The sequence below is a fragment of the Lepeophtheirus salmonis genome, chromosome 1 (assembly GCF_016086655.4).
Source record: "Lepeophtheirus salmonis chromosome 1, UVic_Lsal_1.4, whole genome shotgun sequence".
In the NCBI taxonomy this organism is placed as follows: domain Eukaryota; kingdom Metazoa; phylum Arthropoda; class Copepoda; order Siphonostomatoida; family Caligidae; genus Lepeophtheirus; species Lepeophtheirus salmonis.
The window spans coordinates 31,300,339-31,314,929 of NC_052131.2; positions in this window are offsets into that span (position 1 = coordinate 31,300,339).

Consider the following 14,591-nt stretch of genomic DNA (forward strand, 5'->3'; position numbering starts at 1 on the left):
TTCTGACATCAACTTCTGCCGGGGAAACTCCCAAGGATATGACTTGAACCCAACATGCCATCAGTAACCTCCTATGACCTTTATGATCTCATTTAAACTCACTTGGGCGTGGAGAAAGCCAGACACTATTTTCTTTTTAGCCTCCATGCTGACAACTGTAGATTTTTGAAAAAAAACAACTTTGTTATTTAATAACCAGAATAGAAACCAAAAAAAAAAGACAAGAATAATTTTTTTCTAGTAATTCATCATCACACATTGATCACGCTGGTCTTCCTGTTTCATATACTTTGATGGGATCTTATGTTTATATATATATATATATATGTATTTGACGCAATAACCTTCTAGGAAAAGGTATTAAAAAACCTAAGGGTTCCATATTTCAATAAAGAATTTGTATTTGACGTATCTTTACTGTCCTGGTGAGTACATCATTATTGAATAAATTATTTATAACAAAAAGGATACATTTTTTTTTAATGATGTTTAGTGTAAAAGCCGCGTCTGTGAGAAATTCATAAATAATTTGTTAAAATCAATCCCTCGTGACGTCATTGTGGGGATTTCATGTTCTAATTATTATGTTATATAAAAGAATAAATTATATTCAAACACTGGGGCTCTCAAAACCATTGCCAGCCAGCACTAGAACGCCATGACAGAGGACTACATTTATAACGGCTCCCAGGCATCCGCCTCCGCTTTGAAACCATCATTGCCGCTAAGGTCTGCTACATTAATGAGCTAAAAAGGGGGGTCAGAAGCACATTTATTTGCAGTATTCATTTTGTTAAAGTTTTATGGTTAATTAATAAATTAGGTTTATACTGTTGAAGATAAAAATTCAAAGGGTTCAGATTTGAATGACCACTCGGTATTGGCAAGGTTCTTAATATATCTATCTAATATATATTATGTGGGTTATTGAATCATTGATATTTTTATGAAACATTCCAAAGAAAGGTCCTAAAGACTGATAGCAACCTTCCTATCACTAGTAGCCATCGAATAATTAATGACCGATTCAATGTAAAGTTGTAAATTATAAGCATTTACTACCGTATTTTTTTTCGGTAATAATATTGATCACGTGTTCTTCGTTTTCTCTTTTAATTTATGGGTGTGCTTTTCTTTATTTTTAAAATTCAAAAGTACTAGCTTTAAAAATATACTCTTTTATATTTACGCACGGGAGATTTTTGAAAGTTCTCTTATCTCTAATAATATTTTCCTATTAATGTAAGTGAGGAGGTGTAAAGTTAATATTCTGAATTTACACAACTACAAAAATTACTTAAATATATTACTTTAGTATATTATAAAAAATGTAACTTTTTATTTAACGTTACATTATTCACTTTGTTAATTGAAAATAACATATGATGTAATTTTGTAACTTCTTTTCTCTATACTACCAATTCCATTGCACCCACTATATTGTTTGTTAAGAATAGGTTCATTTTGAATCTACATAGGTAGTACCAACACTACTGACCTCATCCCAGTGGATAAACGAGCTATTCAACAAAACATTTAATCACTTCTTTCAAGAGTATTTTGAAGACAATGACCCTATTAATATTTATGTTGGTACATTGTACATACAGTAAGCTTCCTTTAATAAAAACATGGATTCATCAGGTAGATCCCTTTTGTTCCATATTAATCGTTGATCTTCTGTCATCCTTAATCCTTTTTCTTTTTTTCAGAAAAAAAGAAAAACTCATTTAATTATATTGTTCCAATATACGTTGTACTTAAATGGAATTTAACATTTGAGTGCTACCAAAAGAGTTCTCGTCATATTCTCTCTTTTTTTAATAGTGTTCTTGTAGGTTTGTTTTTATTTTCTAATTTAGAACAGATCCTTTGGGACAGTATTTCATAACTTTTGAATAGAAATAAAGAAAGAATGAAAAATTGACGTTTCTAAACGGAGGCCTAAGATACCTGTACATATTTCTTCCCAACCCCCAGAGCTAACTCATATAATACTAGAAACCTGGAGTGGAAAGGCTCAAGCTTACACAAATTACTATAATAACATAACATAATGACTATAGCTCATTTTTAAACCATTTGTCATATTTTATGAACTAAAAAACACACTCATTTATTAGATTACAATAGACAAATGTATACCCATACCTTTCAAAAGTGGCCTGTTATATGCTTGATATTGGAACTATATAATTTCATACAAACTGTGATTTATAAATTTTAGAGGTATAATTTTATATATAGGTAAATGTTTGACTATTACATCTAATAAATACTTTTTTTAATAAAAATATGACAAATAGTCGACAAACGGCCTTTTGAATTTAGGTTATGCAGTTTCTTCTAAATCATTTGTAGAGGGTGTGTTTGAGTCTTTGCTTACAGGTATATAGTATTATATGGCCAATGATTAAAATCCAGGATAGTATGGCCATGTTAAAAAAAAAAGAGCCCTAAAATCAACATGGTAACCCTTAACATTTTAAGGTGGAGAGAAAGAATAATGTTCATGGTGTTTCATTATATCAACTACAATCAGCTGTGACAAGGGAGGAAGGAAAAGAGGATACAAGCAAGAACATTTGCTAGAATTACTCCAATGTCAATCCCCAATTCTATTCTGAGCCCAACAAGGACTTACAATTCTAACTCCTCAACAAATCCTCAAGGTCACGGTCTGTCATTTATGAGCACTTATATATTCAATCAGGTTTTGAATATAATCAAATCTGTTTAGGAAAGGATGTTCACTTATCACGAATTTAATAATAATGACAACTGCTGAGGAAAAGAAAATTCCTTCTTTATATTACAAGTAAAAGTTAAAAAACACACAGGATTCACATAGCTAACCATACATCTTTTTTTTATTACGATTTTACAAGTAAACACTAAAAAAATATATATAAGTGGCTTTGTAAAAAATGTGAACAGCCTTTTAATAAAAACAGAAATCCAAAATTCACATGATAGGCCTGATGGCCTAGCCGTCTTGACGTTTTATTAGATTAGTTATAGGCAGCTATGATAGGTAGGAAATAAACACAAATCCTACAACGTATTTAGTAAAGAAATAGAGAGGGACTTTATCAACCACTAGAGGGAGTACCCGACATTGCTCAAACTTATTAGGTGTTGACAAATAGAAAGAAAAATTTGGCTTGTTTAATATATTTTGCTAATAGGGAGCATTTTGGACATGTTAAAAAAATAAAACTGAAAACCAGTATGTTTTGAAGGAAAGAAGCTTAGCTGTCATTACGTTTCATTAGATCAGCTACCAACAGCTATGACGAGGGGGAGGAGGGAAATAAACAAGAACATCGGCAAGAATTACTCCGATGCTGATCCTCAATTCGACTCTAAGGTCAACAAGGACTAAACCTTATAACTCCTGAGCAAATCATTAATCTTACTAACCGTCTTTCATGTGCATCTGTATTTTCTATTTAGATGTTCTCTCCTCAAGAATTAAGGAAAAATACTATTTAGATTCCAATACCCCAAAGATAAAGAAATTAAATCTAGAATGATGACCCTATTTTTAGGCCATATTTTGAAGACTTGTGATTCAACTTAAGCTCGAACGCTACTTTATGCGTCATTAAGAACCTCCTTAAGACTATAGACATCAAGAATAGCTGAGGACTCAAATTGGAATCAATAAAAATATCCAAGGACTTAAAGTAGATTCAATTAAAATATTAAAAGAATTGGATTTGTAAGTAAAGACTTTTGCCTAGGCGTGAACTTGCAGTGAATGGAGGTTTCTCACCAGTGGAATCAATTTTGGGTTCCGGACGGATTAGGAACTGGAATTTGTTTGGATAAAAGTATATGATCCTTGTAAAGTTCATAACTAATTTATTAGTTACACAAGATGCGATTGTCTAATTACATACATGATTATTTTAACATAGATGAAGCCTTGAGATATTCTATACAATTACAAAAACGAGGGATATAAATGATTTAAGAGAAATACTTGTTAAATAAATAATTATTATCAAATGATCAAAACAGATTGAGAAAGGTGTTTTTTTCACCAAAACTTTGATTGTTATTGTTTTTGACCAAGATGGCAGATTTATATAATAACTATGATGTCAGTAAGAAATATTCTTTAGCAAAGTTATATTAGTCATTATCAAATCGTTATAAATAATTGATGATGATAAGAGTTCAATTGTCTGGAATAGAGGATTTCAGAACATAGGTTACATTTAGATAAGATGTCCAAATCTCTATTGAAAATATGTTTCGTTCTTCATGGCGTAATGGTGTTGTGTCGGCTCAAATAATTGTCCACTTGCCTCAAATCACTCAACCTTGTCAAATAATGTTTTGAGTTATGTGGAGCTGATAAGTGATTTTATAATCAATCATAATTTCTAATGAGGTTCTTCCAATCTCAGTGGAGACAGGCTAAGATTATACCATGTTTCATTAACATAATGCACGATCTCACAGTTAATAAACACATTCGAATATTATTGTATAAGCTTGATTATTATACCTCATCAAATGTTTGTGGATTTTTGACACTGCTATTTGCTGATTTTTTATTCAATCAAAAATTTCTTACTAGAGCACTCGGTAGAAAGCAAAACTTCCACCTAAAATCTATTTAAGCCGTGTATCTCAATTAATTCAAAAATTATGGCGGACTATATTTTTTTTATGTTATGTGTTACTTTGACCTCTTAAAATTAGATCAAATCGATTTCTAACTTTTGCCGTAGTCCTGGTGACTGACAAACAAACAGAGGCAAAACATCTTCTCTGTTCAAATTTGTTTCAGAGGTAATGAAGTTATTGGAACCTTGGAGGAGACAGACTAAATTACCGTTTTGAAGCAAATTACACAATGTCATTTTTGCAGAAAATATATTCATGACTTAATTCATCGACTAAGATAAAAGTTGGCGTAAATTTATTTTGAAATTGAGAAGTTCTATACTAAAAGAACTTCATGGAACATAAATAAATAAATGTGAGATGTTTGTAATCTACTCAATTTCTTCCATTGTCAAATCTTTTATCTCAAGATGATTCTTGACGACTCAATCCGGTCCGGATCATGTCGACACATCACTTTGGCATAATTATTATAAAGTAGAATCATTGGCGAGATTAATGCAGTAATTGGAGACGGAATGTTGATGATCAAACTCCGTACAAAAAGCAAAAATCATTCTTAGGAACAAAGCCTTTTATTTTTGCATGACTATTTTAAAGAGGTAATTGATATACCAATGTATGTACAATGTATTCTTGCAAGTACATATATATAATATGTCTATTTTTGCATTAGATGATCTTGATGACAAGGGTCCGCACTAAATATAAAAAATCATAGATGTTTACTCATTGTGATCTAATCGTAATAAGATAAAGAATTAAACATATTTTATATAGAGAGTTTATTTTTTTTTGTGTTTATGGCCATTGAGAGTAGATAAACATTTAAAGTTGTAGATAGTATAAACTCCCGGTATGCAAAAAAACACAAAAAAAACTGAAAAATGGAATGATTATCTTAACAATAGAAGATTTTTGGGGACAAGAGTAGCTTAACTGTCATGACCTTTTATTAGAATAATTACAAGCTACTATGAGAGGATATAAATAAATATTAGTCCTTATATGTATATTGCAAGGAAATAGGCAGGAATTACTACGATATCGATCCTCAATTATACTCAAATTTTAAAATGGACTTACAATCATTTATAAAATTAAATTATAATGTTTATCAATTTAATTTGTGCAGAATTCTAGGTGTAGCCTTTTTAGCCTATTCTTCTAAAAATAAATTGTAAAGTTAGGTAGCAAATATCTGACACGTAGTGGTCTAATTAGTAGCCCTTTGGAAAAAAAAAAGTTGATCACCTCCCAGCATAAAATCTAGCAAAATATTGGTCATTAACAAAGAACACATATTATTTTTTTGGGACGGATACCAATTATTTTATGATTAAAAAACCGATAACCAAGTAACTTATCTAATAAAAAGTTTACAGTTTAATCATTGAGATCCCATTACAGCCCATTTATGATTATTTTGACAACTTTTTAATTTTCTGTATCAACGTAGCTAAACGTACCCAAGGTTTTGTTTTTTGAACTGATAAGACGGTTAAAGGTGATGTCATATATATTGAATTAGATTAATTCATTATCAAGGTCAAAAGTATTAATGAAGAGTGAAATAACATGAGCAATCTGCCCACGTTTGACTCTTTAACGTTTAAATAATAATACACTTTTTAGGGGTATTCATACACCACGTAGTTCTGTTTTCACAGAGTTGTAACTCCCAGTCCCTACATGTCTACCTACAAAAGTAGATCTTCCCTTTTTTTCACCCTTCCAAGCAAGTTAATTTTTCCAATACCTCATTTAATGACTTTTTTAGACTAACTTTTATTATAATAAGGCTAAAACTTCTTATTGTCTTTTAAAAAAGTTGTTCCATTTTTCATTAATTAAAATATTTTTTTGTAAAACAGTATTTTTCATTTTTTATCCAATGTGCTTAATTACGTCATTAATGGTAGCTTAACATGTTATTCCAATCAACTGGGTTTTTTAGTTAAACCCTAACACCTCCCCCAACGAAGTTTGTGAATGCACTCCTGTATTTTATTTTTTATGGAAATAAAATATATGTGTAAATAATTAGCAACTAAAAACCGAACAATCGATTATTCTAAAAACAACGTCTTAATAATAAACTCACGGATAAATCGATTGAGTAATACTTTATATGGACTTTCAATCCCCCCAAAAAAAAAAAAAAAAAAATATCAATATGCACCTTTTATAAGAATCGAAGGCAGATACTTTAAATTCTCTTACTATCCTCTTTACCTACTTATCCATATATTTATATTCTTTTCGCAAATATGTCAATAAATTTGCACATATTTTAAGTTTTTTATCCGATATTTAGGTACATATGTACATTAGGTCAAACATACTTAACTTTCTTTTCCTAAATTGATTTCCTTTAATGACAATGGATGGCCTTTTCCCTTTATATTACACAGATTACCATTATTTGATTAATTAAAATAAAAAAATCATGCATAAATTACACGTATGTTAAAAAGAAAGAAAATTAAGATGGGCACCCTGATAATTGGAAGAAGGTTCGGGAGTAGAAATGCTGAGCTTTCAGGACATTTCATTAAACTAACTGCGAGCAGCTATGAGCTTCTGGAAACATAAACAACCTCTATTTCGTAGCTAGCCATGATATAAACAGGTATTACTCCGGTGGCAATCCATAATTCTATTCTAGTCCAACAAGGACTTACACTCCTCCGGGTTATCCCCCGTCAGTCATGAGCAAACACGTTCAGGATTACACTTTATAGCTTATGTTCTCTCCTAAATTATGAAAGAATAATGAGAACAATTTTAGAAAATAAAAAAAACCTAAGTACAAAATGCCCTGATTCATTTTACAGTGTAAGTAACTGAAATTTGAACAAATTTTAGCGTATAGCAATTTTTGATCATATATCTCAAGAATAATAAGAATTATAAACTATAAAATTTTGTTTTATAAATAATCATATAATTAAGTTAGCTGCCACTGCAGCCTCCAAGTGGGTTGCAGTGGCAGAGTATGTTTTCCTGAAAGAGACCTCATCCATTTTGTCCCAGACTGCAATGATGGAAGCCTTCAGGTCATCCACATTCCTGTGCGAGATTCGACAGGCTTTTCTCTCCATGAAGCTTCATATGTTCTAATCTTATTGATTATTGATCTGGTGATGATGGGGCCACATGGACGCAGGCTAAAAATCACATAAATTAGACTCATGCCAAACTTTGGACTTTAAGCTTTAAAGTTGATACAGATGCATCAAATTTGTTCCCAACTGTATACACTCTGATGTGGAACCACACCAACTGTTTGGCAATTGGGCAATATTTCTGAGTTTGATTCCGTGCAGAGCAAAATCCGGACTTTTTTTTGTTCCATGTTTTAAATCAAAACAAAGTATTTAGAAAAATACTCCCAAATTTTCTTAATAAAGTTAAAAAACTTCGGTAGAAAGTCCTAACCGCCGTTCTCTCTTTATTTCTACACATATATAGAACATATATCTAAATTTTATATTAATTTAATATTATAACTACACAATAGTGAAACGTTTCTCAATAGGAGGGTTGCGACAAACAAGGGTGTCACTCAGAGTTTGATTCAAATTGTAAATAGAACATCTTATTTTCAGAAATGTGCTGAATATTTTCAAAGTGTTATATTAATACAAGATTTCTATGGAACTTACATTAAAAAATGAGAATTCATCCCAGAGATTCATTCCATCAAATGACTACATACATTCCAACTGATTTAAATTCGTGAAGGGTTGAAGGATTTGAATTTAATTTTGTATTTACGTGACTTTTAAGTTTGTATAAAAATACTTTTTATTGTTATTTGAATATCCAAAACTAATTATTTAAGCTACTTACATACATTTAAAATCATTATATGCGTGATATTTTTTTCTTAAATTACTCTATCAATTCGTTTTGATTCAAATTTTATAAAATGTAAATATAAAAATAATTGAGGATATTGAATTGTGAATCAGACATTACCCTTATGTAAATAAATTAGTCTGCATATGTTTTTATAATAACCTTTATTTAGAATATTGATTTTCTTTTCCTTTTTTCCACTTGGTCCTTAAATACATACCAAAATATTGTTAAAAGGTAAAAAAAAGGAGATGTACATATGTATATTTAGTTAGGGGAATACGCAAATCATTTTTATAGGTCTTTTATGAATGTAATATGTACTTAATTCATACACACATATGATTAATGCTAAGACTTGGTCCGATTTCGATTTCCTACCCAATTCCAGACAGAAAATTAAGCCTATTACAAATCAAAATTGACATCATTTATGGTTCATTATCTAAATATTGCTCAAACTAATATCATAGGATCATAATTAAAGAACAATATATAGGTGACAAAGTATGTTTTTTTGCCTTCAGCTGTTTACTTTGGTATGCCTTAGAGATATATTTGTTATTTCATTCGAACTTGGAGATGAATAAGTAGATTTGATTTTAATCTTTTAAAAAGAGATGCAAAATTTTGAAATGCACTCAAATTCAGGCTTTACCTTCTTAACACAAATATATACGTTATATTTTGTTGTCAGCTGTGTATGTTTCTACTTCTATTCTCTTATTCAGTATTATGAACATCTCTGGTTAAGCTGTGAACTATTATCAACAAATATTAGATAACAGTTCTATATTTGGGAAGAATTGACTAACTACCAAATGGTTTAGGGCATCGTTTCTGTTGATTTTCCGAGGACAAATTGCGTGATAAAATGAAGGTAACGATAAGTCCTATATTATTTTAAAAGTAATTATACTTCTAATATTAATAAAATTGGGTTATTCAATGTTTTGTCCTCAATAACACTGTCCAACTGCAAAAATGTTACAAAAAACAGTATATGCTCAACTCAGTACAGTTTTATCCCCTGATTCCAAATATGGCTTTATTTTTTCTCTCATAGCCTGGTGGTCTTCAAAAAAAAGGTCATACATATTTTGTTATTTTGAGCTATTTTTAAGGTTCAAAGCTGTTTTAATATTTGGAATCAAGGGATCAAACTATACTAAATTTAACATCTGCTGTTCTTGTGGATAAAAAAGTGTTATTTTGTTAGACAGTGTAATCAGTAAAAAATATAACCTTAATCCGGATCCTCCTATGTTTAGGTCCGAACTTAAACTAAAATATTCTTAAAATTCAGGACAAATATCTGTTTAATTATGGTTTAGCATCTGAAAGTCAGGGCACCGCAACACAGAGTTATTCATATTATTGTGTTGTCGGTTGTAGTTGTTTTTCTTTTTTTTTTCTATTCAATACTATGAACGTTGATTGGTGGAATTTGTATTAGCTTGTGTAAGGCTGTGAACAAATATCAACAATAATTGTATAGTAAGGAAGAACTGTTTAACTACTACCAAATTATATTAGGCCTTTTTCTGTTTCTGCTTTGTTTATTTCTTATTTATGGTTACGTGATACAATCAAAGTAACTACATGATAGAGGTCAAAATAAATTAATTTTAACATTATTAGAAAGACAATTTATTTATATACGCAGAGAAAAACTCAGCCTTCCGCATTCATCATTCCATACCCGCCATTTTCTTCCTTTTTTTCAAAAATAAAATAAAAATTAGAGTGATACCTGTAATATTATAATACTAGCCGTAGTACACGGCATTCCCTATAGAAGTTAGGTGTCGACTAAAAGATAATTTTGCTATAATAATATAGAAAATAACTCCCCAAGAAATCATCCAAGTTACTCTCCCATTTTTATTAAGACAATCACACGCAAATACTCAATAATTATTTCAATTCATATGTGTTCTAGTCTTAAGAATAATAATAAGATTTGAGAAAAAAATGAATGGGATGACTGATGAGGACTTTAGTCTATAGAGCATTCACGAACAAGATCAAACTAAATTTATTTTTATATATCAGCGGTTATGTTACATTCATATCTTAAAATATACTGTCAACGCATATGAATTACATCAGAGAGCAATAACAAAAAGAAATAGAAAAGTCCTACATATTAGAAGCTACATGACCACGCCCAAAATATTTCATTACTACGTCAACATTGCTATTTCCTAGATTCAAATATATGTTTATGATATACATCAGGGATCACTGTATACATTGTGCCCTGCATTCACGTTCAATGCTATATGCACACGTCTGCAATATTTTATTAATAAAACTACATTTTTATTTCTTAGATCAAAATATTTTTATGAGATATATACACCAAGGAACACCAGATACAGTACACTTGGGGACTGTTTTTCATACATTCAGACATATATATGTACACAGATAAAATTTGTTTTATTAATAAAATATACCTAACACAAAAGCTGTATCACACTTCTCAAGATATAAAATTCTTATTCTATGTCTGCCTAACTAAGACAGATAAAAAGACACATTACAGTTACAGGAAAAGTTAAGGACTGATTTTGGTAAAATTGTGTAGAAAGATTGTATATATTTATAAAGTAAGACCTTTAAAAACACAGAATTGACCATAACTTTGAAACTAGGTCCGATATGTAAAATTTTAAAAATGGTAATTTCGTAGATATAATAAAGGAACTCCATTTCTATTATTTTTTTTTAAATAGCGTCGAGGTCACACGAAAACGTTAAAAACGTAAAATTGACCATAACTTTGGAACGAAATGAGATAAATTTTGATAGTTTAAGGTCACATAAGACGGTAAAAAGATATAATCGACCATAATTAGGGAAAATGATATTAGGTCCAGTTTTGCATTCTAACTTGTGGTCATTCTAGTTCGATACTGGATTTTGGCCATTTCATATTCGTTGGTAATCTTATGTAGAACTTAAAACCCAGAAAAATCTTGGAAAAACAGGATCCCAAGAAAGAAACTCTAGTACATACGATGATGATATTTACTTTTAAAGATAGGATGATTATTTATATTAGAAATTTTTTAATCAAAATAATAATATGTTAATCAATAGTAAGAAAGAGAGATTAATAATAAATATTAAATGCCATGCCGGTAAAGCACTTTATAACCTTGTAACAGTACTATAAATATTTACCTACTCACAAAACAAAGTATAAGGCATATTTTACAACCATCTAACAAAAGATAAAAGGGGGAAGGAAGAAGAAAAAAAACGACCACAGAGGAAGCTGGAAGAGAAATTGCAAGAAAGAATAATAATAGTATGACTGACCCCTAGTTTATACATTTTCTATAGAGCGTATACATAAGAGGTATGTTCAATAAGTAAGGTAATTTTTTATTTTTAGGAAAAAACTTTATTTATCAATATTTATGATGTGACCTTCAAACTAATCCCTCTCAGGTAAAATACACTTGTGCCAACGCTTTTTCCAATCCTGGAAGCCCTTTTTGCTATAGCCTTGAGCTCCTCCAGCGATGTAGTATTTATCTCCTCAATCATTGCAAATCTCCATCCTTTCATAGGTCTCTTCAGTGTTGGGAGCTAGAAAAAGTAACATGGAGCCAAATCCGATAATTATGGTGGCTAAGGTATGATTGTGGTGTTATTTGTAACCAAAAATCTCTCATAAACAAAGATGAATGAGCGGGGGCCTTCTCATGAATTGTTTTCCCACAATTCCTGAAGTTTTATTCCTGTCGCTTCTTGCAAGCGGCGCATAACTTCAAGATAATACTCTTTATTGACCGTAGGGCCATATGATAAGAACTCCTAATGTGATTCAAACTTTGGCATCTTCCTAACCATCTTGGAAGAGTTTGAACCACTTTTTTTTTTAACTTAGAACGGTTTTACTATATCCCACTCTCAATATTTTAAGTGTTTTGGAGAATTAATTTCATTTTTTACACAAAATTTGATGCAAATTCTTTGATCCATGATTGTCAATAGCAAAAATTGCCAAACACGAAAAATACTTATGCTTCTCAAAAACAAACTAAATATATTTTATAGCTGAATCAGAAAATATTTGTTCATGGCGAGTGTACTTACATAAATAAATAAAAACATAAATCATATCAAATTCATGTTTCCTGCAAAATTTGAAAATACAACTCGTATGAGGTCGAACCATCCCAATTAAATAAGAATAAAAACTCTTTCGTCGACCATATTAAGGAAAAATAGAAAAAAAGGGCAAAAATTAGTTGGTGCACGTCAAATAGTTCTTTGTGACTATGGAGTTACCACTTAAATAATTATTGAAAATTGGTCACAATCCTAAACAAGAGCTAATACATTTCAACCAATCAACTTTCAGTGTACTAATAAAATACCAAGAACTAAAATATTAGTGCCTGACGACAATGAATAATATAACTTTTGTGATAGTAATTTAATATTCCTTCATTGACTATTAAAAATATATCTCCCTATTAAGGTACAACTTTGTTTTAAAAATATCAATCCCTAATAGAGCGTTGTTTTTAGATGTCAGCATTGTTGATGTCGGCCATTTCCGCGGCCTAACCAACAATGACAACCCTGTTTTCATTAATAGGAAGTAAAATAGTGAACTATTGGATTTCAAAATGGGACCAATAAATAAAAGGACTTACACCTTGCTGTCTTTAAAAAAAAAATCCCCCAATTGCCTAGTTTTATTATATATCTGATCTTAAAATTTATTAAAATTTGTGATTAAATCGTTGTACAATCTTTAGATAGAAATTAGCTTTTACAATGTAAAGAATAAGATATTTTTATCTTAATGTCCTAATTTTCTCGTCTCCAATCGATAAAAAAATGGTACAAATTAAGAAATCTCAAAGGGATTGGAAGTACATATTGCTTTGATTTAATTCAAATAGCATTGTTTATCATTGGTATCAAGCAGTATTCACTGAAAGTGTTAAGTTTTTTTAAGGACATTTGATAGAGTTTAATCATGATTAAACTGCAAATTTGTTCCCTTTATATAATAAAAATATCAACTTTGAAATTACAAGAAATTGAAATTTTCTATAATCAAGGGCGTCCACAGGAGGTGACTAGAAGGGATTAGCTATTAGAATTTTTGTTTTTACTATGAAATTTTTTCGGTAAAGTATGCAGCAAAGCAACTTAATATTTAATTTTTTTTTTTTCAAAAAATAAAAAAAAAATTTTGAAATTCTTTTATGAATAGCTAAGGATTTTTGAACTTTTTTCCGTAAAATTTAATATTTTCAATTAAATGTATTAATTTTTTTTTCCAAAAAAAAAAATTGGAAAATTAGTTGTTCATATTTGTTTCCCACAAAATTCAATTTTTGTGAATAGCTGAATTTCTGAAAAAATTTGGATTTTTTTTTAAATTTTTTTTTTTCTTTTGAATATAACTAAGGATTTTTGAATTTTTTATCGTAATAAAATTAATTTTCTGCGAATAACTATGGATTTAGAATATATATATATATTTCTTAAAGTGTCATGAGTTTACAATTTATACATTTTTTGAAACATGATAAAATTGAACATGGGAAAATGTTATCTCAATTTCCTGGGAGACACTGTATCATGATTAACGGTAAATAGTTCAAATTTGACCTTCAACCCCAGGACATTTCTAAGTGAGGTAATCTAGTGGAATAGAGTAATGATTCTCCAAATTGTATCTTTTATCACAAAGTATGACACTGTCAGATAATTTAGCATATTTTATCAATCTAGCTATGTCACATTTTCGTTGCAAACTTTGTATAGAGTTTATGTATAAGGAAAGGATTGATATGGTCATTCTTTTTTATGTTTTTTGATACAAATACACACGGAGACGATTATGAACCAGATCTAGGCGGTAATATGCTCTTTTTGTGAGAGTACAAAAAGAGTTACTTGGGGTTTCTGTCTCAGAAAGTCTTCTTAGATGTCTTTCAGATTGTCTTGTGCTACCCTTAGTAACAGGCGTACAGGGAGCGGGGATTAAATTGTCGCCAAAATATTTTTCTACAAAAAACAACACAAAATATACATTTTTTAACTTT